Raw genomic sequence first — 27,014 nt, forward strand, 5'->3', positions numbered from 1 at the left:
TGCACATGTGGTACTTGAGGTTTGGTGTTGTATCCACGCTTGCAAGTGCATGCTGGTTAAATGTCTAAGCATGCAACTGGTATTCAAATTTTTCAGATTTTTCCCTCGGCTAAAGGTCTTTGCGCACTTCTTACAGATAACCTTGGCCTGATCATGAGGATTTTGTTCAAAAAAGTGCCACACTGCACTCTTCCTACTTTGGAAGACATTTTGCGGCCTAGCACGCTGAGCTATTTTGACCGTCTGGACAAGCTGTCCAGCAACTCTTTTGATTTTTGGAACCTGTCTTTGGAGTGCTCTGGGCCTGCCAGATAACAGCTGTTGCGTTGTCGATGTCTGCTGTGGATGCTCCTCCTCCTCATCTGAGCTCATAGAATCATAGAATCATAGAAACGTAGAGTTGGAAGGGACCTCCTGGGCCATCTGGTCCAACCCCCTGCTCAAAGCAGGATTCGCTAAATCATCCCAGTCAGATGTCTGTCCAGCCTCTGTTTGAAGACTTCCATTGAACGAGAACTCACCACTTCTCGTGGCAGCCTGTTCCACTCATTGATCACTCTAACTGTCAAAAAGTTTTTTCTAATATCTAATCTGTGTCTCCTCCCATTCAGCTATTGGAAGCAGCACCCTCTTCCCCCAATGGATGCTAATCTGGGTCAACAACTGGGTCATCCATCACCTCCTCTTCAATGTCATGTGCACCTTCCTCTGTGTCACTGTGTATGGTGGTATAGTATGCGGGAAGGGGCACCTGAGTCTCATCAGGGTCAGAATCTGGCTCATTACACTGCGAGGACAATGTAGTGCTCTGAGTGAATGTACCAGCAGAATCATCTATCAGTGGCTGTGCATCAGTGCACTCCATGTCAGATTCATCTTGGCCTGGGTAATTCACCATTTCACTTGATAACCCAGGCATGGTATGTGAAAACAGCTCCATGGAGTAATCAGTTGTATGCCCTGCGTCATCCTTCAATCTTGGTTGGGGTGAAGGACACAAGGAAAGGTGTGGTTAATGAATATGAGCCTCCAATGAAGACTGAGTGCTTTTATTTTTTACAACTTCAGAAGAGGAGGCGATAGAGCTGGAGGCTGAGTCAGCAATGTAAGCCAAAACTTTTTCCTGAAGCTCTGGCTTTAAAAGCGGTTTGCCAACTCCTAGAAAACTAAGCCTTCGAGGCCTTGTGGAGCCAGATGAAGACGCAGGCTCAACACTTCCTGCATTCGGTCCTATTTTGCTTTTGCCACTACCATCAGATCCACCACCAACACCATCATTACTAGCTGGCAACCCCCGTCCAATTCCATGGCCTCTTCCACCAGCCTTCCTCATTTTTGGTAAAAATGTACACAAAATCCCACAAACTATATAGTAATGTAAAACAAGGTACAAGGTGTATATAGGACAGGGGAGATGTAGAATTTCTGAACACACTTGTGGACACTGTTGGATTGTGTGAGGCCCAGTGAATATCACACCGCTATGTCACAGGCTCAATGTCGTAGGTGTGAAAAATGTCACTATAGGACAGGGGAGATGTAGAATTTCTGAACACACTTGTGGACACTGTTGGATTGTGTGAGGCCCAGTGAATATCACACCGCTATGTCACAGGCAGAAATTGTCTGGTGTATGACAAACTACAAGGTGTATATAGAATTGGGCAGAATAGGAATCTCCCTAGAGTGTAGGTCTGTAAGAACGGAACATGTCCTCGACATATTCTTACAGAGTCACACACAGATAGCTTCACTGTGGCCGTGATAGCAGCCGTTACACGGTACTGAGAGAGGAGCGTGTACGTACACCGCTGTCCGGTGTCCGTCATATTGTCAAGCTCCGTGTTTTTTAAGTATACGGCCTGCACACGCTGTCTCTCTATCGTTTTGAATGTGATCAAACAGCAAATATACTTAACTGTTTGAAAACCAGACAAAACTAGAAGGTGGAGGTCTGTAAGAACGGAACATGTCCTCAACTTATTCTTACAGAGTCACACACAGATAGCTTCACTGTGGCCGTGATAACAGCCGTTACATGGTACTGTGTGAGGAGCGTACACCGCTGTATGGTATGAAAAAATGCACGCTCAGTACCTCACCAGGACAAAAAAAAATTTTTTTATTGCTTTTAAAAAAGCAGTTTGCAGAGCAGTGGGAAAACAGCAATGCAGCTATCAGGAAGCCTTATAAGGCAGGCTAACAACCAACACAGCTGATCCAGCAAAATATAGCCTCCACTTGCACTGCACACACAGTGACTGGTGTGTTGTACAGTCAAAATCGCTAGCAGCAGAAGCAGTTTTTGGTATCTTCTTCCCTGCCTAACGCTCTCCCTACAGAATCATCATCAGCAGCAGCTCTCCCTATTCTGAGATCAGCATGAGTAACATGGCGGTCGACGTGCACGCCCTTTTATACCCCCTGTGACGCCCCCCAAAGCAAGCCAATCACTTGCATGCCCTTCTCAAAGATGGTGGTGACCCCTGCCTATGTCATCACGTTGCCCACAGTGTCCGTGGATCCTGATTGGCTGAAAAAGGGCGGAAAACAAACTTTTGAAACGCGACTTTGGCGCTAAAGTCACCGAGCTCGTGGCCGACCTCACCCTAGGGTCGGGTTTCGTTTCATGAAACCCGACTTTACCAAATGTCGGCGACTTTTGAAATTTTTCGACCCGTTTCGCTCAACTCTAGTAGTTAGTGATAACGGCCGGAATTTTGTGGCAGCCATAGCCCTTTCAAAACTCAGTCACATACCTTGCTTGGCTCACACCTTGAACCTGGTGGTGCAGTGCTTCCTCAATAATTATCCAGAGTTAACAGGCCTGCTCCATATGGTTCGAAGACTGTACTCGCACATCCGCCGGTCGCCAGTACACTCCAGTCATATGCAGAAGCTGCAGCGATTGCTCCACCTTCCCAAGCACCACCTAATTATCGACGTTGCAACAAGGTGGAACTCCACCCTGCACATGGTTGAGCGGCTGTGCGAAAAGAGGCAGGCCATAATGCATTTGTGGGAGGATACACGGGCAGGCACTTTGAGGGCAGATATGGAGTTGACAGGTGTGCAGTGGTCGAAGCTGAAAGACCTCTGTAAAGTCCTTCAGTGTTTTGAGGAGTGCACACTGCTGGTAAGCGCAGAAGATGCCATCATAAGCATGAGCATCCCACTTATGCGTCTGCTCATGCAAACTTTGACGCATATTAAGGAGCAGGTGTCTGCAGCTGAGGTTGATGAGGAGGAAGAAGAGGAGGAGGGAAGCCTTGATGACAGTCAGCCATTGTCTGATCCGGGACCTCTCCTGGACGAGGTGGAGGAAGAAGAGGAAGAGGAGGAGGATGATGATGGGGATGATTATTTAGGGGAGGAGGATGCTTCTCATGGGGCAAGAGAAAATGTTGGCATGGCAAGGTCTGGTACAGGTTTTGTGCGTGACTGGAGGGATGTGGATTTGCCAGAAAGTGCTCCTCCAACCAGCACTCGCAGTGCATCATTGACACTGGGAACATTGGCCCACATGTCATATTATGCCTTGCAGATCTTAAAAAGGGACCCCCCGCATTGCCAGAAAGATGAACGATGACGACTACTGGTTTGCCAGCATCCTGGATCCACGCTATAAAGGCAAATTCCAAAACATCATGCCACAGGAGAACCTTGACCTAATATTGGCTAACAAACAAGCAACTCTGCTAAATCGGTTGGTTGAGGCATTCCCAACACACAGCAGCGGTGATGGCTCTCACACGAGCCGTAGAGGCCGGGGGCAGCTTGGAAGAGGTGTTCGTGGTACGCACATCAGAAGTGGCGTTGGAGACAGGGGTTTCATGACCATGTTGTGGACTGATTTTTCAAGTCCCGCTCACACGACTCGTAATACTGCATCAATTGAAAGTGACAGGAGACAGCAGTTGTCAACTATGGTTACAAACTACTTCTCGTCCCATATCGATGTTCTCCCCCACAGGTCATTCCCATTTGTCTATTGGGCCGCTAAACTGGACACCTGGCCTGAATTGGCACAATATGCCTTACAGGAGCTCGCTTGCCCAGCTGCAAGTGTGCTATCGGAAAGAGTCTTCAGTGCAACTGGATCAATCCTGACAGAAAAAAGGACCCGTCTGTCGACCCAAAATCTGGATTATCTAACCTTCATTACAATGAACCATGCATGGGTTTCCAAGGATTTTGTCCCACCTTACCCTGATGACACATAGGTTGCCAGAAAAATGGCTTGCTTTGGTCCTCCTCTTCCTCGGACTTGACCAATTTCACCTTTAGCAGCAGCTGAATGTCCCACATCAACATATGCCATTTTGTAAACCTCCCTAACTGGGCTGCCTCCCCCCCCATGGCAGGGGTCACCACCTATCGCACGCAACCGTATGAGTGCCGTTGCCCTGGACAGGTGGGTAGGCCGACTCTTGGGCGCGGGCACTGGCACGAGGTCCCTCATAGTGCAATCAAGTGTTTCTGACGGTGGGAGTGCACACCCGCCACCAGACACACCGCCGTACTATGAGGGGCCCAGTGCCAGTACCGACGCCCACGAGTGTGCCCCCCTGCTTGAGCAGGGCCACAATATTTGCAATGTTTACCTCTCCCTGCTCCTCTGCTGTGTAGTGTGGGCTGTCAAATCCTTCACTGGGACTGCCACTACAAATTTGTTGAACTGATAGATGATGGTTAAGACGTAGCTATGCCCTGTCCCGCTGGCCGGGCTCTAGCTTCAGATGATCAATGGCTTCCATTTCTTATGGACGTCGACTCACAATGACATGCAGTGGTGGTTTATCATCAGCTTTCACAGTTTTCCTACTCACAGACGTGTGACATTCCGGCGCACATTTTTAAATGTGCCCTCTCATGCCAATCCCATAGAATCGCCTACGGCCTGTGGCTTCCGTCTTTTGCACTCCAAAGTTACGTGACTGATCATGATAGGCAGTGAGCACCATGTTTACATCTCTCCCTGTGATCAAAATTTGATGGAGATGAGTAACGGTGATGGGATCAATGGTACTGCGATACAGCAACACTTTCTTCACAAAGAAATGTTTTCACTGTCTCCACACACTAATTAATTGAGGGTCAGCATCGCATCTGAGAATTGTGACGCAAGTTTTTCCCGTGACTAGTAATTCCTAGATTTCTGCAGTCACTAAACTTTATGTCAGTAATTGTATGCATCTCATTTCCTATTGCGGAAAGGCTGGACTGTCTTACTGAGACCGAAATATGTATGAAGATTTAAAAATACCACCAAAAGTGTATACTGGTGTACGGTTCAAATACATTTCCTTTTTTCTACTTTTTAGATTGTTGTCTAATCCATACTGAGAACACGGAGATTTTAAATGTTTAAACTATGCTATATATACCTGATATCCAGTGATAATGTACCCTTTCTCAACTTTGTCCAATCACGTCTAATCCATACTGGGCCTGAGACCATCTGAGCCTGCCTCCTGATATATAGACATAGGTTTTTAATGTGTAAACCATGCTACATATATACGTGTTATCCGGTGAAACTGTACCCTTTATCAACTTTCTACATTGTTGTCGAATCCATACTGGGCCTGAGAACAGCTGCCGAGCTGTTAAGCAAGCTACAGCACCTGTGGTTTGGACACGTAATTTTTTCATTTTTTCAGGAATGCCGGTTAGGCCTAATTCCGGAATTGCGGTTGACCTGCACTTACTGGGAATTTATCGTTCGCGGGGAATAATTGCAATCCCAGATCCCCATCACTAACGGTGTTCAGCGGGTTATCTGCACCTGTAAGCGACAAAAGCTGGTCCTTTCAGTGTAGCGCGCATGCAGCCGGGACATGTAAGGGCATGATAGACCTGTTATTGCTCGATCTCGCGTGCCAGAGCCTCGCGTATCCCTCTAGTAAGCTTGACGCGTACCGCGGGGACATGCCGTAATCTCGGTCGTTAACGGAATAAAGCTGAGAAATCGCTAGCACAACTACAAACGGACATACCACACCACACACAGGATCGACAAAGCTTTCAATGTGTGCATCTTTTGTTTAGGTGGCATGGTTGTGGTTTCCCGGGTGGAGTCCAATGAAGCCACAGGCTCCACTCCTGATGGTGCCCTTTTGGACATTTCTTTAAGGTTCAGCTTTGCAATCATATTGCCCCCGGAAACCAAACACTTTGCCTTCATGGACGCTGTTTGGAGGTTCATGGGAATAACGCCGCCCGATCGGCAGTTGGCATAATTTATTGGTGGGAAGTCTGATGGTATATGATCGTGTTCGATTTCAGAATTTTTTTTTTTTCTTTGTATTTTACATTTTTATTCCAGCCTTTCTTGACTTCACAACGGCATGACTTACATTCATGATCTTTTTCTCTCTAATTCCCTTAACCTTCTAGCTATTACAGAAACCTGAATCCAGCATTCAGACACCACCGCTGCTGCCGTTCTCTCGTTTGGTGGGCTGAAATTTTCACATACCACCAGACCTGAGAACAGACAGGGTGGAGGTGTTGGTTTGCTCCTTTCATCACAATGTGCTTTCCAGGTCATCCCCCCGGTTCCCTCACTTACATTTCCTTCCTTTGAAGTCCACGCCATCAGACTCTTTAAGCCCTTCTCCTTACGAGTGGCGGTTGTTTATCGCCCTCCAGGCTCCTCCCGCCAGTTTCTAGACCACTTTGCCACCTGGCTTACTCACTTTCTATCCTGTGACATCCCCACCCTCATCATGGGAGACTTTAACATCCCCATCAATGATCCGCTCTCCCAGTCTGCCTCTCATCTTCTTTCTCTAATTTCTTCATTCGGCCTCTCACAGTTTACTAATTCTCCTACACATGAGGACGGGAATACTCTGGACCTGGTTTTCTCCCGTCCCGGCTCACTGCACGACTTTACTAACTCACCTCTCCCACTCTCGGACCACAACCTTCTTTCCTTCTCAGTCAAGAATTGTCTCCTCACCCGGGACACCCCCACTTACCACACTTATCGGAATACACGTACCATTAATACCCAACAGCTTATGGACAATCTCCACACATCTTTAGCCCCCATCTCCACCCTCTCCTGTCCAGACATAGCATTGTCACACTTCAATAATACACTGAAGAATGCCCTAGATGAAGCAGCACCTTCTATACGCAGAAAGACCCGACACAGACAACGGCAGCCCTGGCACACAACGCAAACACGCTTTCTTCAGCGCTGCTCAAGGTGTGCAGAGCGGCAGTGGAGAAAATCTCTCTTAGCAGAAGACTTCACCCACTATAAGTTCATGCTCAAAACCTATAACTCTGCCCTTCATCTGGCCAAACAATCCTACTTCACCACTCACTATCCAACAACCCAAGACGACTTTTTGAAACCTTAAACTCCCTCCTGAAACCTAAAGTACAGGCCCCATCACCAACCTCAGCGGTGAGGATCTGGCCACTTATTTCCTAGAAAAAATCAACCACATCCATCAGGATATCTCAGCCCAATCTCCTCAGTGCCTGGATCCCCTTCCCTGCCGCACCTCAAGCTCACTAGACATCTTTGAGCCTGTTTCAGAAGAAGAAGTTTCCAAGCTCCTCGCTTCTGCTCGGCCTACAACCTGCAACAGTGACCCCATTCCTTCACAGCTCCTGCAGTCTCTCTCACCAGTGGTCACCACTCACCTGACTAAAATATTTAACCTCTCTCTTTCTTCAGGTATATTTCCCTCCTCATTTAAACATGCCATCATAACCCCTTTACTTAAAAAGCCATCCCTGGACCAGAACTGCACTGCTAACTACAGACCTGTCTCTAACCTTTCCTTCATCTCTAAACTCCTGGAACGCTTCGTCCACTCCCGTCTAATCCGCTATCTCTCGGATAACTCTCTTCTCGACCCCTTACAATCTGGTTTCCACTCTTTACACTCTACTGAAACTGCCCTCACTAAAGTCTCTAATGATCTAATAACAGCTAAATCGAAAGGTCATTGCTCCCTGCTGATTCTCCTGGATCTCTCTGCCGCATTTGACACTGTGGATCACCAGCTCCTCCTCACTATGCTCCGCTCTATAGGCCTCAAGGACACAGCCCTCTCCTGGTTCTCCTCTTACCTCTCTGACCGCTCCTTCACTGTATCTTTTTCCGGCTCCTCTTCCTCTCCTTGTCCCCTTACTATCGGGGTCCCGCAGGGCTCAGTCCTAGGACCCCTCCTCTTCTCTTTATACACTGCCCCTATTGGACAAACAATCAGCAGATTTGGGTTCCAGTATCATCTCTATGCTGATGACACCCAATTATACACTTCTTCCCCTGACATCACCCCTACCCTAATTCAAAATACCAAGGATTGTCTGTCTGCTGTCTCTAGCATCATGTCCTCCCTCTATCTGAAACTAAATCTCTCCAAAACTGAACTTAATTGTGTTTCTCCCCTCTACTAACCTCACTCTACCTAACATCGAAATAACCCTGGAGGGTTCAACCATAACTCTCAAGCAGCATGCCCGCTGTCTTGGGGTCATATTCGAAACTGAACTTTCCTTTACTCCCTACATCCGATCACTCAGTCGCTCTTGTCACCTGCATCTTAAAAACATCTCCAGAATCCGACCTTTTCTCACCTTTGAAACTGCTAAGACTCTTACTGTCACTCTTATTCATTCTCGTCTGGACTACTGCAACTCTCTTCTGATCGGTCTCCCTCTTACCAAACTTTCTCCTCTCCAATCCATCTTGAACGCGGCAGCCAGGGTCATATTTCTGTCCAGCCGCTTCACCGATGCCTCCATCTTGTGCCAGTCATTACACTGGCTACCTATTCGCTACAGGGTCCAGTATAAACTCATCTCTCTCACCCACAAAGCTCTCCACTGTTCTGCACCGCCTTATATCTCCTCTCTCATCTCTGTCTATCACCCTACACGTGCCCTCCGTTCTACAAATGACCTAAGACTAACATCCCCCGTAATCCGAACCTCGCACCTCCGTCTCCAAGACTTCTCTCGTGCTGCTCCAGCTCTCTGGAATGCACTTCCCCAGACGATCAGACTGATACCTAGCCCTGACCTATTCAAGCGCGCTTTGAAAACCCATCTCTTCAAACAAGCCTACCACATCAACTACTCAGCAAGCTAACTTTGCCCTGTTCCCTCCTTCCAAATATTATTCTGAATCTGCACCTTACTATTCATCTGTCTCCACTCCCTCCATGCACACGATAACTGCACTTGATACTTGTCTATTGCACTTAAACACACGGGCTGATGACCCTGATCATGCAGCTTTATATGAAAATCCCTATTTATTATAATTGCCAGACCTGAATTAACAAGCACTTCTCACCTACTGTGTCCCCCCATTTCCTTGTAGAGTGTAAGCTTGCGAGCAGGGACCTCACTCCTAATGTCACTGTTTGAATTGTCTTAACTTGTATTGAATTTATTGTCTGTACATGTCCCCGCTTAATTGTAAAGTGCTGCGGAATATGTTGGCGCTATATAAATAAAAATTATTATTTTTATTAATATTATTAAGCCTATATCTGTGTCTCCTCCACCTCCTCCTTTTACTCCTCCACCTCTTTTCTAAATGTAGTTGCCCTTTTCCATATGTTATTTTTGTCTTCTGAGCATCTTGTCTGCTTTGGGACACCTTTTAAGGTGTTTTGCAATTGTGTTCTATGTGTTTGTATGTGTTTGTGTTTGCCTGCCATTGTTTTCAATGGGGTTCGACGGTGTTCGTCGAACATTCAACGAACTTGCCTCCTGTGCGACGAACCAAAACACTAGCAGGGTGGCTCAACACTACTCCTGATATATAGACGTACATTGTTAATGTTTAAACTATGCTATATATACCTGGTTTCTGGTGATACTGTACCCTTTCTGCCAGGAAGTCCTGCTCCAACCAACACTCTAAGTGTATCATTGACACCTATAACATTGTCCCACAAGTGTGATTATTTCTTGCGGATCTTCTTGTTATATTGTGGTGTGATCCATCCTGAACGTATGAGTGTCTATAGGTTACTCCTGCAATTTAGATGTACATTTAAAAATTACCCCAAAACTGTATACAGCTCTACGCTTGTGATACATTACCCATTTACTGCTTGTTATATTCTGGTCTAATCCAAACAGACCAAGTGAGAGTTATTTTCTAACTGTGGAAATAAATACTGAGATTGACAACAATGACACCTACACTGTGTACAGATGTACTCTTGAGATCCATTACCGTTTTATGGCTTTTTAGATTGTGTTGTAATCCAATACTGAGCCTGAGAGTGTCTGTGTGTGCCTCCTCAAATATCTACGGAGATTTAGAATGTTTAAACTATACTATATATACACCTGCTATCTGATGATACTGTACACTTTGTCTAATTTTTATATTCTTGTCTAATCCATATTGAGCCTGTGAGCGTCTCTATGTGACTGATGGAATATATAGGGAGATTGACAATTATCTTTTGACTGAATAGAGCTTTGCGCTTCTGATACAGTGCCATATATCTGATGTTATTTTGGGTCTATTTTCTGCAAAATTTTGAAGTTTGGTGGAAGAGGCCGCGGACATGGGCGTGGGGGGGCCAGCTGGTGCTGATGGTGGTGGTGCATCTGCTGGTAGTGGCAAAAGCACAATAGCAGCTAAGGCAGGAGGTGTTGAGCCTGCGTCATGGTCTGGCTCCAGAACACCTGGAAGGCTACCTTTTCTGGGAGTAGGTTAACCGCTTTTAAAGGCGGAGCATGAGGAACTGGTTTTGTCTTACATTGCCGAAACAGACTCCAGCAATATATGCCCTCCTCTTCTGAAGCTTCAAAAAATGCAAGCACTGAGTCATCAAGTGCTGGCTCCTGGTCAGGAAGAACCCCTTTCCTTGTGTCTTTCACCCCCACCAAAAGTGAATGATGCAGCAGGCCACACTTCACATTAGTCCATGTAGCTCTTTCTATCATACCATGCCTGGGTTATCAAGTCAAATCGTGAATTCCCAAGTCCAAGATGAATCTGACATGGAGTGTGGGTGGCCAGCGAGGGCAGTGGGGTTAATCGGTACCGGGCGGGTGTCTCACAGGGATGTGTCACGGTGGTGGTGACCCGTTCCGTGGCCCTGGGCGTCCATGCAAAGGGGTGAATTACGTTTATAGGTGAATGATATGTGACACCACCTGTGGTTTCTGATTAGATTGACCAGCGCTGCAGTGTCGCTTCTCTGGGACAGATGTTGTGGTGCAGCTAAGATGTAGAAGCCCTGCGCAGGGCAGATGAAAGAGTGGGTAGATGGTGTGCATTGCAGGATGTAGCAGAGCCGTGCACCTGGCACAGGAGAAAGATGACAGACACAGTCATGCAGTTCCTTTACCTGTATTTGGTAAGTGCCGCCCAGGACCCAGAGTACAGATGGAGAAGGAGTTGGTCAGCCTGGAAGCCAATTTCGAATTCTCTCTCTGCAGATAGGTAGTGAGGCCTCCGTTCTAGCGCTTTTCTGAGGTACTTGCAGTGCTGAGGTCAATGAAGTTCCCCCTGTTGACTCTCTTTTGGAACTTTCTCATATGGCAGGCAGCCGTAGCCTTTTCCTTCTGGCTCACACACGTCGATGCTGGGGCCTCCGAGCCTTAGTTGGGTACAGAGCATTTACAGCTGCTACTTCCTCCGGTTTCTGCTGCAGGAACATCAGTGTCCGTACAAACTCCGGGACCGGAATCCGGACCATGCGTTCCAGCTAGGAGTGAGCCTTAACTCTGCTCATCCTCCAGCTCCCCTTCTCATGTCCACACACTTCCCCTTCCCTGTACAGAGTGCCCTAACTTACCTCCTCCTGACCACAGAGAGCAGCTCCTCAGCAGTAAGGTTCAGAGCTCTCCCTGCTGGCCTGGAGTGGGAACTGTGTTGTGTGTTGGTTTAACTGCTAGAGAGATCCTTCGTTGCTCCCCAGCATGACATGGCTCATGTCCTCAACCTGGTGATGCAGCAAATTCTATGACACTATCCCAGCCTGGATGTGCTGCTGCAGAAAGCACAATCTCTGTATTCTCATTTCTAATGTCCACACCCCGCGTGTCATCGACTTGCATTACTATAGAAGTCATTTGGCTTACTGGTTAATCGGATGATTTGCGCTATGCCAACACGGTGGAATTCCACTCTGGACATATGGCAGCGACTGTGGCAGCAGTGTCAACCCCTGGAAAAGTATGACATTTTGCATAGTGTGTCCCAACGCTTGTGGAGTGGACACAGATGAAGGATCTCTGCATTCTTCTGTACAGTTTTGAAATGGCTTCTAAGATGGTTGGTGCTGATGTTGTCCTCATCATCATCACTATTCGAGTCATCTACATGCTGGAGCATACTTTGAATAGGAGGTGGTGGTCCCACAGGAAGACGAGGAAGCAGAGATGGATACGGAAGTGATAACAATATCTGAAACTTTTGGACTGTCATCACACAGATGGGTGCCATCGGAGGGTTGATTACAGCGATCAAGGGGGCTCATGGTACCAGACAAACTGTTAGTGAAGGTGCAGTAGCTGAGGAATAAATGGAAGTGAATGAGGAGGAAGAGGTGATGGGTGTGCAACAGTCAGGAGTAGAGATGAGCGACTTTGCCTTTTTTAGGGTCGAGTCGGGTTTCATGAAACCCGACTTTTGCAAAAGTCGGGTCGAACGAAATCGACCGACTATAGGGAAAAGTCGGAGGCCGACTGAAACACGAAACCCAATGCAAGTCAATGGGGAAGCAAAGTCGGCAGGGAGTGGAGGACAGTAAACACACCTACAGTGCCCATTTCAATGCCAAAAACATCAATTCTTATTACTGAAGCTTGTCAACCTTAATTTACTTCATAATAATAATTACGCATTGAAAACTGGGGCTTATTTGGCTAAAGTTGTGGGGGGGGTAGGGCTGGCTCCAGGTTTTCGTGTGCCCTGGGCCAAAGAGTGTCAGTGCGCCCCTTTAACACATACCACAACTCATGATGCTCCGGTACGGCACAAAAATATAGGTATAGTAGAATTACAAATACTTCACTGCTTACATGACATGACTGATCTATTTTAAATTGTACAATAGCTCAAAAAAAGGACAGTATATTACTCCATACAGTATTATGGTCACCACATTGTGCGCCATACAGAATAATGAGCCCCATATATTTCTCCATACAGAATAATTGGGCACATATAATGTTCCATACAGTATATGAGCTCCACATAATGCTCCAGTATATGATGGGCCTCATGGATGATGCTCCAGTGTATGATGGGCCCTAATAATGCTCCATATATAATGGGCTCCATTTCTAATGCTCCAGTGTATCATGTGCCCCATAGATGCTGCTCCGGTGTCTGATCTGCCCAATTTACAATGCTTCAGTATATAATGGGCCTCATGGATGATGCTCCAGTGTATGATGGGTCCTAATATTGCTCCATATATAATGGGCCCCATTTCTAAAGCTCCAGTGTATCATGTGCCCCATAGATGCTGCTCCAGTGTCTGATCTGCCCCATTTATAATGCTCCAGTATATGATGGGCCCATGGATGATTCTCCAGTGTATGATGGGCCCTAATAATGCTCCATATATAATGGGCCCTATTTCTAATGTTCCAGTGTATCATGTGCCCCATAGATGCTGCTCCAGTGTCTGATCTGTCCCATTTATAATTCTCCAGTATATGATGGGCCTCATGGATGATGCTCCAGTGTATGATGGGCCCTAATAATGCTCCATATAATGGGTCCCATTTCTAATGCTCCAGTGTTTAATGGGCCCCATAAAAGCTGCTCCAGTGTCTGATGTCCCCCAATTGGAATGCTTCTATATATGACGGGCCCCATTTTTAATTAACTCAGGCATGGTATGTGAAAAGAGCTCCATGGAGTAATCTGAAGTGTGTGCTGCTGCATCCTTCACTTTTGGTGTGGGTGAAGGACACAAGAAAAGGGGTTGTTCCTGACCAGAAGCCTGCAGCTACGACTCAGTGCTTGCATTTTGTTAAACTTCAGAAGAGGAGGCGATAGAGCTGGAGGCTGTTTCAGCAATGTAAGCCAAAAACAGTTCCTGATGCTCCGGCTTTAAAAGCAGTCTACCTATTCTCAGAAAACGGAGCCTTACAGGCCTTACAGAGCAACACCATGACGTAGGCTCAACACCTCCTGCCTTAGCTGCTATTGTGTTTTTGGCACTACCAGCAGATGCACCACCACCATCAGTGCCAGGTGGCCCCACATGCCCACGTCCGTGTCCTCTTCCACCATACTTCCTCATGTTTTGGAAAATGGACCCAAAATACCAGCAGATATATGGTACTGTATCAGAAGCGTAGAGCTCTTTACAGTCTAGGGATAACAGTAAATCTCCGTATATATTTCATGATTCATACACAGATGCTCACAGGCTCAGTATGGATTACCCAATAAAATAAAAAGTTGAAAAAGGGTACAGTATCACCAGATACAAGGTATATATAGTATAGTGTAAACATTCTGAATCTCCGTATACATTTCAGGAGGCAGACACAAGTGCTCTCAGGCCCAGTATGCATTACACAAGAATATGAAAAGCTGTAAATGGGTAATGTAAGACAAGCATACAGCTGTATGCAGTGTTAGGGTAATCTTAAAGCTCCTAATATATTGCCGGAGTAACAGACAGACGTTCACAGGCTCATTATGGATTACACCAGAATCTAAATAGCTAAAAAGGTTACTGTATCAGAAGCGTACAGCTGTATACAATGTTAGCCAAATTTGAAATCTCGGTATATATTTCCGGAGTCACCCTCAGACGCTCACTCAGTCTGAGTTTGACCATAATAAAAAATGTTTTAAAAAAGGTACTGGATAACAAGATAGCAAGTGTATATATTATAGGGTTCAATTGAAATCTCCGTATACATAGTCCCATAGTCACTCTCAGACGCTTACCCAGTAGGGATTTGACCATAATACTAAATGTCGAACAAGGGTACTGCATAACAAGATACAAGCTGTATTGAGTATAGGGTAAAAATTGGTATCTCTGATTCACCGTATATATAGAAGGCGTAAACCACACATGCTCACTCACTATGGATGATACCGTAATACAAAGTTTGGAACAAAAGTACTGTATCAGCACATAGCAGGTGTATCCAGTCTAGGGATAAATGTAAATTTCCGTCTATACTTCCAGCATCAGACACAGACACTCACAGGCTCACTATGTATTACACCAGAATTTAACAAGTAGAAAAAGGGAAAGGTAGTCGAAGCGTACAACAGTATACAGTGTTGTGGTACTTTTAAATCTTCCTATATATTTCAATCTCAGTAAGCCAGTCCAGACTCTCCTCTACTGGAAACTACATGGATACAAGTACAGACGGAAAGTCGAGTGTTAGCAGAAATTTGGGAATTACTCATCGCGGGAAAACCTCCCGGTAGATGTTGCAGAGGCGATGCAGACCCTCAATTACTGTGTCTGTGGAGACAGCAAAAAAGGTTCTTTGTGAAGAAAGGATTGCTTTATCGCCGTAGCGTGGATCACATCATCGTTACTCGTCTCCATCAAATTGTGATCACAGGGAGAGATGTAGACATAGTCCTCACTGCCTATCACGATGTGTCTTATCATTTTGGAGTGCCCATAGACAGAAGCCACAGGCCGTAAGTGATTCTATTGGATTGGCATGAGAGGAGACATTGAAAAATGGTGGCAGAAATGTCACACGTCTGTGACTATCACATTTACAACTGTGAAAGGTGATCATAAAGCACCACTGCATCAGCTTGTAAGTTGAGGTCCATTACAAATGGTAGCCATTGATCATCAGGTAGAGGCCAGCAGGACAGGTGATAGCTACATCTTAACCATCCTCGATCAATACCACAAATTTCTAGTGGCCATCCCTGTGAAGGATTTAACTGCCCAGACTACACAGCGGTGGAGCAGGGAGAGGTAAGTATTGCAACTTGCAAGTGCTATTGCCATAACCAAGCAGGGGGGGCACACTCATGGTAGACGGTACTTGCACAGGGCCCCTCATAGTAAGCTAGTGTGTCTGACGGCAATTGGGCTCCCTCACCATCAGAGACACTGTATTGTACTATGAGAGGCCCTGTGCCAGTGCCGTCGGCCATCAGTGGGCCCATCCACCTCTTCAGAGCAACGGCACTTGCCCGGGTGCGCCAGGTGTTGACCCCAGCCCTTGGGGGGGCAGCCCAGTTAGGGAGGTTTAAAAAATGGCATATGTTGATGTGTTGGCTGGACATTCAGCTGCTGCAAAGGGTGGAATTGGGCAAGTCCGAGGAAGAGAAGTACTAAAGCGAGGCAGTTTTCTGGCAACCTATGCGTCATCAGGGGAAGGTGGGACAAAATCCTTTGAAACCAATGCATGGTTCACTTTAATGAAGGTTAGATCATCAACATTTTGGGTTGACAGATGGGTCCTTTTTTCTGTCAGGATTGATCCAGCAGCACTGAAGACTCTTTCAGATAACACACTAGCAGCAGGGCAAGCGAGCTCCTGTAAGTCATATTGTGCCATTTCAGGCCAGGTGTCCAGTTTACAGGCCCAATAGTCAAAGGGGAATGACCTGTGAGGGAGAACATCGATATGGGAGGAGAAGTAGTTTGTAACCATAGTTGACAACTGCTGTCTCTTGTCACTTTTAATCGATGCAGTATTAGCAGTTGTGTGAGCAGTATTTGAGAAATCATTCCACAACATGGTCATTAAACCCCTTTCTGCAACGCCACTTCGGCTGTGTGCACCATGAACACCTCTTCCATTGTGCCCACTACGGCTTGTGGGAGAACCAGCACCACTGCTGTGTGCTGGGAATGCCTCAAACAAACGGTTTACCAGAGTTGTTTGTTTGTTAGCCAATATTATCTCTAGGTTATCCTGTGGCATGATGTTGTGTAATTTGCCTTTGTAGCGTGGATCGAGGTTGCTGACCAGCCAGTAGTCTTCATCCTTCATCATTTTGGCAATGCGGGGGTCCCTTTCTAGGATCCGCAAGGCATAATCGCACATGTGGGCCAATGTTCCAGGTGTCAATGATGCACTGACACTGCTGGGTGGAGGAGCACTTTTTGGCAAATCCACATCCCTACAGTCACGCACAAACACTGTACCTGACCTTGGCATGCCCATATGTTCTCTTGCCCCCTGATAAGCATCCTCCTGCCCAAAATAATCATCCCCCTCATCCTCCTACTCCTCCTCTTCCTCTTCTTCCTCCACCTCGTCCAGAACAGTTCCCTGACCAGACAATGGCTGACTGTCATGAAGGCTTCCGTCCTCCTCCTCCTCTGCTGCAGACGCCTGATCCTTAATGTGCATCAAACTTTGCATGAGCAGACGCATAAGTGGGATGCTCATGCTTATGATGGCGTCGTTTGCGCTTGCCAGCCGTGTGCATTCCTCAAAACACTGAAGGACTTTACAGAGGTCTTTCAGCTTTGACCACTGCACACCCGACAATTCCATGTCTTCCCTCAAACTTCCTGCCCATGTATCCTCCCACAAATGTATTACAGCCTGTCTCTGTTCGCACAGCCTCTCAACCATGTGCAGGGTGGAGTTCCACCTTGTTGCAACGTCTATGATTAGGCGGTGCATGGGGAGGTGGAGCAATCGCTGCAGCTTCTGCATACGAGTGGAGTGGACATTTGAGCAACTGATGTGCGAGCACAGTCTTCGCGCCTAATGTGGCAGGGATGTTAACTCCGGATAATAATTAAGGAATGACTGCACCACCAGGTTCAAAGTGTGAGCCAGGCAAGGTATGTGTGTGAGTTTTGCACTGGCTATGGCTGCCACAAAATTACGGACGTTATCACTGACTACCTTGCCTGACTCAAGATGTAGACTGCCCAGCCATGACTCAGTTTGTCGCTGCAAGTAGTCAGCCAGTACCTTCACGGTGTGTCTGTTGTCGCCCAAAGACATCATCTTTAACCCCTTAATGTCCAATGACGGACACAGTCCGTCATTATACATATCCCCTGCTTTGATGAGGGCTTCGGCGCTGAGCCCGCATCAAAGCCAGGACATGTCAGCTGTTATGAACAGCTGACATGTGCCCGCAATAGGCGCGAGTGGAATCGCCGTCCGCCCGCGCCTAATAACTAGTTAAATCCCGCTGTCAAAGCTGACAGCGGGCATTTAAATAGCATTTCCGGCCGCCGGGCCGGAAATGACCTCATCGCCGACCCCCGTCATGTGATCGGGGGTCGGCGTCATTTTGCCTGGACAACCAGAGGTCTCTATGAGACCTCTATGGTTGTTCCAGGCATATGGCTTTCAGTGCCACCCGGTGGTCGGTACTGAAAGCACAGGAGTAAATTTGCTACATATGGGTGATCTGCTTATCGCCCATATGTAGCAGAGCCGATCGGGTTACACATGCTTCTAGCCTCCTATGGAGGCTATTGAAGCATGCCAAAAGTAAAAAAAAGTTTAAAAATAAAAAAAAATTAAAAAACCCTGAAAGTTCAAATCACCCCCCCCCTTTCACCCCAATCAAAATAAAACAGTAAAAAAAAATCCCACATACACATATTAGGTATCACCGCATTCAGAATCGCCCGATCCATCAATAAAAAAAAGCATTAACCCGATCTCTAAACGGCGTAGCGAGAAAAAAATTCAAAACGCCAGAATTACGTCTTTTTGGTCGCCAAGACATTGCATTAAAATGCAATAACGGGCGATCAAAAGAACATATCTGCACTTTTTTTTGCAATTTCACCACACTTGGAATTTTTTTCCCGTTTTCGAGTACATGACATGGTAAAACCAATGGTGTCATTTAAAAGTACAACTCGTCCTGCAAAAAATAAGCCCTCACATGGCCATATAGACGGACAAATAAAAAAGTTATGGCTCTGGAAAGAAGGGGAGCGAAAAACTAATACGAAAATCGAAAACAGCTCCGGTCATTAAGGGGTTAACACAGCCTGCTGACGCTTACCACTAGCTGTTCGATAGTGGGACACCTCATGTGCAACACTGCCAGCTGTGGATGGAGTGCTTGTGCGACTGCGCTCTGTGGACGAGCTTTCGCTGATGGAGGAGGAGGGTCGAAAGCCTAGAGCCAACTGTTTCCTATACCGTGGGCTAGGCAGCACTGTTCCACCGCCGCTGTCCCCTGTGGACCCTGCATCCACCACATTAACCCAGTGCACAGTGATGGACACATAACGGCCCTGGCCATGCCTACTGGTCCATGCATCTGTTGTGAGGTGCACCTTTCCACTCACTGACTGTTTTAGTGCTTGGACAATGCGGTCTTTCACATGCCGGTGGAGGGCAGGTATGGCTTTTCGAGAAAAGAAGTGCAGACTGGGTAGGTCATAGCATGGGACAACGTAGGCCGTGAGCTCGCCGAAAGCTTCGCTTTCAACCAAACTGTAGGGCATCATCTCTAATGAGATTAGTTTGGCAATGTAGGCATTCAAACACAGTGTACGCGGATGAGAGGATGAGGATGAGGATGAGAGGACTTTCTTGTCCTACTCAGAGTGTCTGGTAGGGTTAGCTGGACTGGAGATCTGCATATGGGGGAAGTAGCGATGGACCGGACGGAGTGAGAGGGGGTTGGTGATGGTATTGGTGGTGATGACCTAGATTCAGTGTTGTGTTGCAAAACCATTGTGATTCCCTGAGTGCTTTGCCTTGTGACGACACCTCCACATTTAGTGCTGGTGGTGTGCTTAACGGTGGCGGGGGTCTTACTGTGGGGGCAGCAATGGAGCATTGCTGGCTACCTTCAGTCGGAGCAGGTGCATATGTGCTACCTGAGGTTTTGTAGTCCATCCACGCTTGCAAGTGCATGTTGATTAAATGTCTAAGCATGCAACTGGTATTCAAATTTCTGAGTTGTTTACCTCAGCTAAAGGTCCTTCCGCACATCTTACAAGTAACCTTTGCCTCATCAGTAGGATTTTGGACAAAGAAGTGCCACACTGCACTCTTCCTACTATGGTATACATTTTCTGGCCTTGTACACTGTGCTAAGTTGACCATCTGGCCAAGCTGTCCTGCAACTCTTTTAGTTTTTCGTCCACGGTTTGGACAGCTACGGGCCTGCCAGATAACCGCTGCTGCGATGTCAATGCCTGCTGCGGATCCTTCTCCTTATCTGAACTATGGCCAGCGCCACCCTCCTCCCCCAATGGATGCAAATCCGGGTCAAGAACTGGGTCATCCATCACCTCCTCTTCAAAGTCTTCTGCACCTTCCTCTTTACCTTCCTCTGTGTCATTGTGTAAGGTGGTATAGTATGCGGGAAGGGGCACCTGAGTTTCATCAGGGTCAGATTCTGGCTCAACAGACTGTGAGGGCAATGTAGTGCTCTGGGTCAATGTACCAGCAGAATCATCTAGCAGTGGCTGTGCATCAGTGCACTCCATGTCAGATTCATCTTGGACTGGGGAATTCAGGATTTGACTGGATAACCCAGGCATGGTATGTGAAAACAGCTCCATAGAGTAATCTGAAGTGTGGGCTGCTGCATCCTTAACTTTTGGTGGAGGTGAAGGACACAAGGAAAGGTGTTTTTCCTGACCAGAACCCTGCACTGACGACTCCGTGCTTGCAGGTTTCGAACGTTCAGAAGAGGAGGCAATAGAGCTGGTGGCTGTTTCGGCAATGTACGCCAAAACCTGTTCCTGATGCTCCGGCTTTAAAAGCGGTTTTCCTACTCCAAGAAAAGGCAACCTTACAGGCCTTCTTGGGCCAGACGATGACGCAGGCTCAACACCTCCTGCCTTAGCTGTTCTTGTGCTTTTGCCAGAACCAGCCGATGCACCACCACCATCAGTACCAGCTGCACCCCCCTGCACCCCTGCCTCTTCCACCATACTTCCTCATGTTTGGGAAAATGTACCAAAAATACCAGCAGAGAGATGGTACTGTATGAGGAGCGTCCACCTGTGTAAGGTGTATTAAAAAAATTAAATCTACGTATATATTTTGTTAGTCACAGACGCTCCCACAGCAGAAATACGGAACTGTATCTGAAGTGTACAGCTGTATACGTTTTTTTGTGTAACTATCAATCTCCGCATACGTATTTACGGAGTGTCACACACACACGCTGACTCTGTATAGATGTGACTGTAATGCGAACGGCAAATATACAATACTGTTTGAGAATCGGACAGCTCTATATGGTGTGTGTATGGAAAATTGTCAATCTCCGTCTATTTGTATAGAGACTGACACACGCTGCCTCTGTCTAGTTTTGACAGTTATCAAACAGCAGATATACAAAACTGTTTGAAAAGCGGACAGCTGTCTAAGGTGTAGGTCTGGAAAAATGGAAAATCTCCTCGGCTTGTTTTTCCAGAGTCACACACAGATAGCTTCTATTTGTCCGTGATACAAGGCGGTACACGGTAGTGTGTGAGGAGCATACACTGCTATACGGTGTCTGTATGGAAAATTATCAATCTCCGTCTATTTGTATACGGACTGACACACGCTGTCTCTGTCTAGTTTTGACCGTCATCAAACAGCAGATGTACAAAACTGTTTGAAAAGCTGACAGCTCTATAAGGTGTAGGTCTGGAAAAATGGAAAAACTTCTCGGCTTGTTTTTCCAGAGTCACACCCAGATAGCTTCTATTTGTCTGTGATACCAGCCGGTACACGGTAGTGTGTGAGGAGCGTACACCGCGATACGGTGTGTGAAAAAATGAACGCTCAGTAACTCAGCAGAACAAAATAATAAAAGTTGGAGTGCTTTGAAAAAAGCCGTTTGAACAGCAGTGTGCACACAGCAATGCAGCTAGCAGGTAGCCTTAAAAGGCAGCCTAATCACCACCAGCGCTGCTGCACAGAACAAAAATCCTCCCCTTTCACTGCACACTAACTGTACAGTGAAAAGCGCTAGCAGCAGGAGCAATTTTTTTTCTTCTTCCCTGCCTAACACTCTCCCTATTCAGAATCATCAGCAGCATATCTCCCTATTGTAAGATCGGCAGAAGTAAGATGGCGGTCGGCGGTCATGGCTTTTTATAGCCACTGTGACACCACACAAAGCCAGCAAATCACTTAACTGCCCTTCTCTAAGATAAAGGAAAAAGATGGTGGTGGCCGCTGCGCATGTCATCGCGTTGCCCACAGTGTGCGTCCTCCATCATTGGCTGAGAAAAGGCGCTGGAAGCATTATTTGAAACGCGACTTTGGCGCTCTGATCGGCGACCTCATGGCCGACCTCACGCTATGGTCGGGTTTCTATCGGTGAAACCCGACTTTAGCTAAAGTCGGCTATGTTTTAATTTGAACGACCCATTTCGCTCAACTCTAGTCAGGAGATGAATTGATAATGATCCCCTTTCTGTTGTCTGTGGTTGGCGAGAGGAGATGGAGGAAGCAAGCTAGAGTGTAAGTTTTGCCAGGTCCTTCCCCCTTGGAAAGGGACGAGCGCCTGCTGGATTATCGAAACATGCTTGTAGACAATCTTAAGAGTGGTTTTAACCAAGACAGTAGTGAGGCACACAGTGTGCATCACAGTTATAGACTTTCAACCCCAAGAACATTGAGTCATCAATGCAAAAACTTTAGCAGCAGCAGTATAAGAGGCAGAAGCAATTTCTGTGAGTCATTTCATTTTCATTTTTTAGATCAGCCCTTGCATCAGCAGAACAGAGTACTGACACGCTGTGAATGACTGTAGAGGATGGTTTAGCAGTATCTCGAGCTCAATATCAGAGTCATCAGAGGGAATTTGGACCCTTTTGCATTCTGGCCTTCAAAAACGGAAGAGTGGCCTAAGCTCATCTGTCACGCCTTGGAGATTTTGTCATGCCAAGCGGTCAACGTTCTTTCAGAACGTGTCTTGTCTGGTGGTGTCCTGATGGATAAGCACATCCAGCTGTCCCCTGAAACGATAGACTGCCTAACTTTCTTCAGGATGAACTAGTCATGGCACTCCAATGACTTTTGCACCACAGTCACAAACTGGGCAGACTAGGTGATAGAGTAATTTTTAGTGTGCTGCATTGATCTTGCGTTGTTGCAGTCTGTGACACCTTTGTTGTGGCTTCTGTGCTTTCTGTTGCTACTAATGCTGATGTTAAAACAGTTTTTTGAAATGTGGAGACTCCAAGTTGAGTCTTCCATCCAGTGGGTTGCCTGTAGTGGAAGGAGTGTCAGAGCTCCATTATACTATTTCTACTGTGGAGAAATTGATGCCCCTTTAATTGTGTGTGCCAATATTTCTTTGAAATGTGGAAACTCCAAGTTGGGCTTCTTTCATGCGTGTTGCCTGTAGCAGTAGGGCTTCCAGACTGGCAGGCCTGCGCTTAATTTTAGTCAACTGCCTGTGTTGCTATCATTACATTTTTATAGCATTATTTGTTTACCAAGCTTATATTTCTGCCACCTGTGTGTGGTTGAGCAAAAAAACAGTTTGATCTGTTGCATGAAGTATCAGGGCTCCCAGCACAGCACTGGACTGTCAGCCACCTCATCTTATTTTAAACTGAAATTCAAAGCTCTATATGCTGTCCCAGACCCTGTTACCTAATGCATTACCCATGGCTGACTGTTGCTGTACCATTATCAAATTTCTACTCTGGGTCAATTGATGCCACTTTTCCTGGTGTCTGCCCCTAGTTTGAGCTGTTTTGGCAGCTTTTTTGCCCCCCTGAAGGTGTTATCTATGCGTTTAGTTTTGCCTCTCATCGAATTCAATGGGGTTCGGGTATGTTCGATGAACTGTTCAGTGGACATGCTTGGCGAACATCAGGACATTCGCCAAACCGAACCTTGAAAGCAGGACCGCCATCAGGGCATTACTGCCCTGACTGGCATATGGGGCCTGGTGGGCAGAGGGGGCCTGCATCGGGCCCCATCTGATCTGCTCACTGAGCCCCTACCGCCAGGCTAAGCTGGGCCCTTAGTGGTGCTGCTGTGCAGCAGTTGACCGTTATTGACATGCCGGCCTGCACATCAATAGTTAACAGCCGCCAGCCAAACGGAGGCTGGCAGCTGTCGTCAGCTGCAGCACATGACGCCAGCGTTCTGTCGTCATTGTCAGATGCCGGCGAGTGCGTGCTTCAGCTGCATGGAGGGAGCTTCACTGCTGGAGCACGGCCAGGTGAGAAGGACTTTTTTTTGTTTTTTTTACTTTTATTGAAAGTGGTGATCTGGGGGACTCGGGGCAGACTGTGACACAGGGGCAGAATGCAGACATGATGGGGGCAGAATGCAGACATGGGGGCAGAATGCAGACATTGGGGTAGAATGTTGGACATGAGGGCAGAATGCAGACATGGGGGCAGAATGCAGACATGGGGGCAGAATGCAAGACATGGGGGCAGAATTAAATCAGGATACAAATCCAGCTCACCAGACATAGCATTCAAACATCGGAGCACGAGACCGCTGTGTCAAAGCGCACAATCCAAGGCAATGAGAAAAAACTTTGTCCAGCTCCACGATGTAGTGAAAAATATTCTTTATTCACTCAATAGAAATGAGGTTTAAAAGCCAGCATGAGTTACAAGGCATGCGATCGATCTTCGCGTTTCAAGTGGCTAAGCACTCTTAATCATGATACGTATCATGATTAAGAGTGCTAACACGGTACAAAGATATATATCTTTACTGTATCAAAATGGAGGATACCAGAATGTACCGCATCTTTATGGAACTAAAACCACTTCTGAAGAAACATGCACAAATGGACAGCGACATTTTTTTCTTATCTAAATGCAAAAAGAAGAATCTAATTCCCAAAGGACTCTGGATTACAAACCCAATTCTTCATACCTACAATACCCATTATGCACAATACCTTTCTCACAGGACTTCGGAGAGACTAAGGAACCACCTTTTGCATGTCTGCTACAGCATAAAGAGTAAAGTCCAAGGGCAATTTGAAACTCTGAGGAAAACACTTACAGAAAGCACAGGAGGGATTGCCGTAGCAAGGAAGATGGTAGAAGGCCCTCAGAGAGTAACTGACAGTGGAGACGGTCACGGGGGGTTGCCCAAAGGACAGTAGCGGCAGACAGAGATGGTCGGAGAGCAACAAGTAACGGTGTATTTTGAATGGTGAAGCGCTGTGGTGAAAGTGTCTAGGGCAGCCACAGTGAGAAGAGCCACAAAGGACGCCACGGTGGCAAAACAAAGGAAGTGAAGGTACCCGGGTCTGTGTAAAAGTGAATTCTGGACTATACCTGTGATGAAGTACGGTGGTGATACGAAAAGCGGCCAATAAAATCAGAACTGTTGGAGACAACCTTTGTCTCAGTCTCGTGTATGCCGGTGCCATGAAGTGGGTCACCCCCCCAGTCCTGTTGGATCAGCACCACCTAATCGCCTCCCTCAGCCCGACCCCTACATTTGGTATAGTCGGCAGGATAGCCGCCACCAATACTTCAACATCAGTGGCAAGCCTGCGACGGAAGAAGAAAAAAAAGGGACTTGGGCTGCCTGGTTGTGGATTGCATATTTGAGGACTCGGTTCCGGCCATCAGAGGAACAGAGGAACCGGAGCGATATCAGAGCTGAAGATGGCTGTGGTGATTTGCCATCAAAAGAAAGAGACACAGGCATATACAATTGAACTGGATCAATTCCGCCCCTGGGGGGAGAGGTGTTCATCTGGAGAGAACTGTCCCCTCATGCTGAACTCTGGAAGATGGGTGGAGAAACCCACCACCGCACCACCCAAGAACGGGAGTGGCCCGGGTGGAGAGACCTGCTGCGGCTGTTTGGCGCCATTCAGCTACTGGACCCCGGACGGAATAAGACGTTGCAGCTGTCGGGGTATCGGGCGCCTGGAATGGCGGAGGCGCCAGGGAGTGGAGACTCGTCGGGAGATCTGCCCAGGAAGCCTCCCTGAGGAACTGTTGGGCCTGGAGGCTGGCCCTGCCAGACGGCGGGGTGAAAACCAATGACCGGGAAAGGAGCGCTGGGAAAGCCTGCTGGGAGCCGCGGTGGCTGGGAAGGTGAGCGTGTCCCCAGCCCCACCGGCGGCACCCCAGGCAAACCCTGTCCCCACGCTCCATGTTGCAGATAGACCTTGGGGCCTCAACACCTGCCCACGGCCTCCCCGCCAGACTCCTTACGCTGTAGTACCTCCCGCTCTGGATGACGGCGTGCACCCCGCCAAGCTGACTGTCGCTACACCGGTTTCCCTCCCGGTCACTGCTGTGATTGGACCATCAGCTGCAGTGGTTTATTTACCGGCAATTGCGGTCACTGCTACATCTGCGGCCCTGCCTGCGGTTGGTTTGCTGGAGCCTGTGGCTGCCTTGAGTCCAGCTGCGGTCTCCCCCGCGGCCACGCCAACTTCACCGCCAAAGACGGCTGCGGCCTACTCACCACCAAAGCCTGCGGCCGCTTCTGACCCACCCTCGACCTCGACCGCAGCCCGCCCACCGGACTCTGCAGCCTATACCGGACCCTCCGCTTGGGTTGCGGAAGTCATCCAGAAAAAGAAGGCCAGGGAGCGGGAGATCTGGGGGCTGCTACATGAAAAAGGAGAGGCTGGCATGGCGGTTCCACGTTCCATCGGGAGGCTGGTGCACGCGAAGCGGGAAAAAGGGTATGGATTCATCCGGGACCTTGCCACTGGTGAAAAGGTATATTTGCATGTGGCATCCATTCTTCATGACCAGGCTCTACAGGAGGGAGACTTAGTCTCTTAATATAAGGAGTACTGCCCCCGCGGCTACTACGCCGTTGCGGTGATCGCTTGTCCTGAAGACTACGTGCCCCTGTAAAAGGACTCTTAGAGACACCCTGAGAATCCTGGGACTTCACGGCTGTGGAGTCCCTTGCTGAGTTGGCGGAATACCGGCCTCAGGAGATGGCCCGGACTACCGGGAATTCGATGCACCGTTGTGCAATTCACAGGACAGTTCTAATTCCAAGTTATTAGGAATGTTTTGTTTGTTGAAAGATGTTTTTTTTTCTTTTTGTCCTGACGCAGCGGGGATACATACGGGGGAGCACTCATGTCAAAGGAAGGGGGAGTGTTATGAATGGGTAACCGAGGAGGAAAAAAA

This window comes from Dendrobates tinctorius, unplaced genomic scaffold, assembly GCF_039654945.1.
Source record: "Dendrobates tinctorius isolate UK_male_01 unplaced genomic scaffold, ASM3965494v1 ptg000140l, whole genome shotgun sequence".
NCBI lineage: Eukaryota > Metazoa > Chordata > Amphibia > Anura > Dendrobatidae > Dendrobates > Dendrobates tinctorius.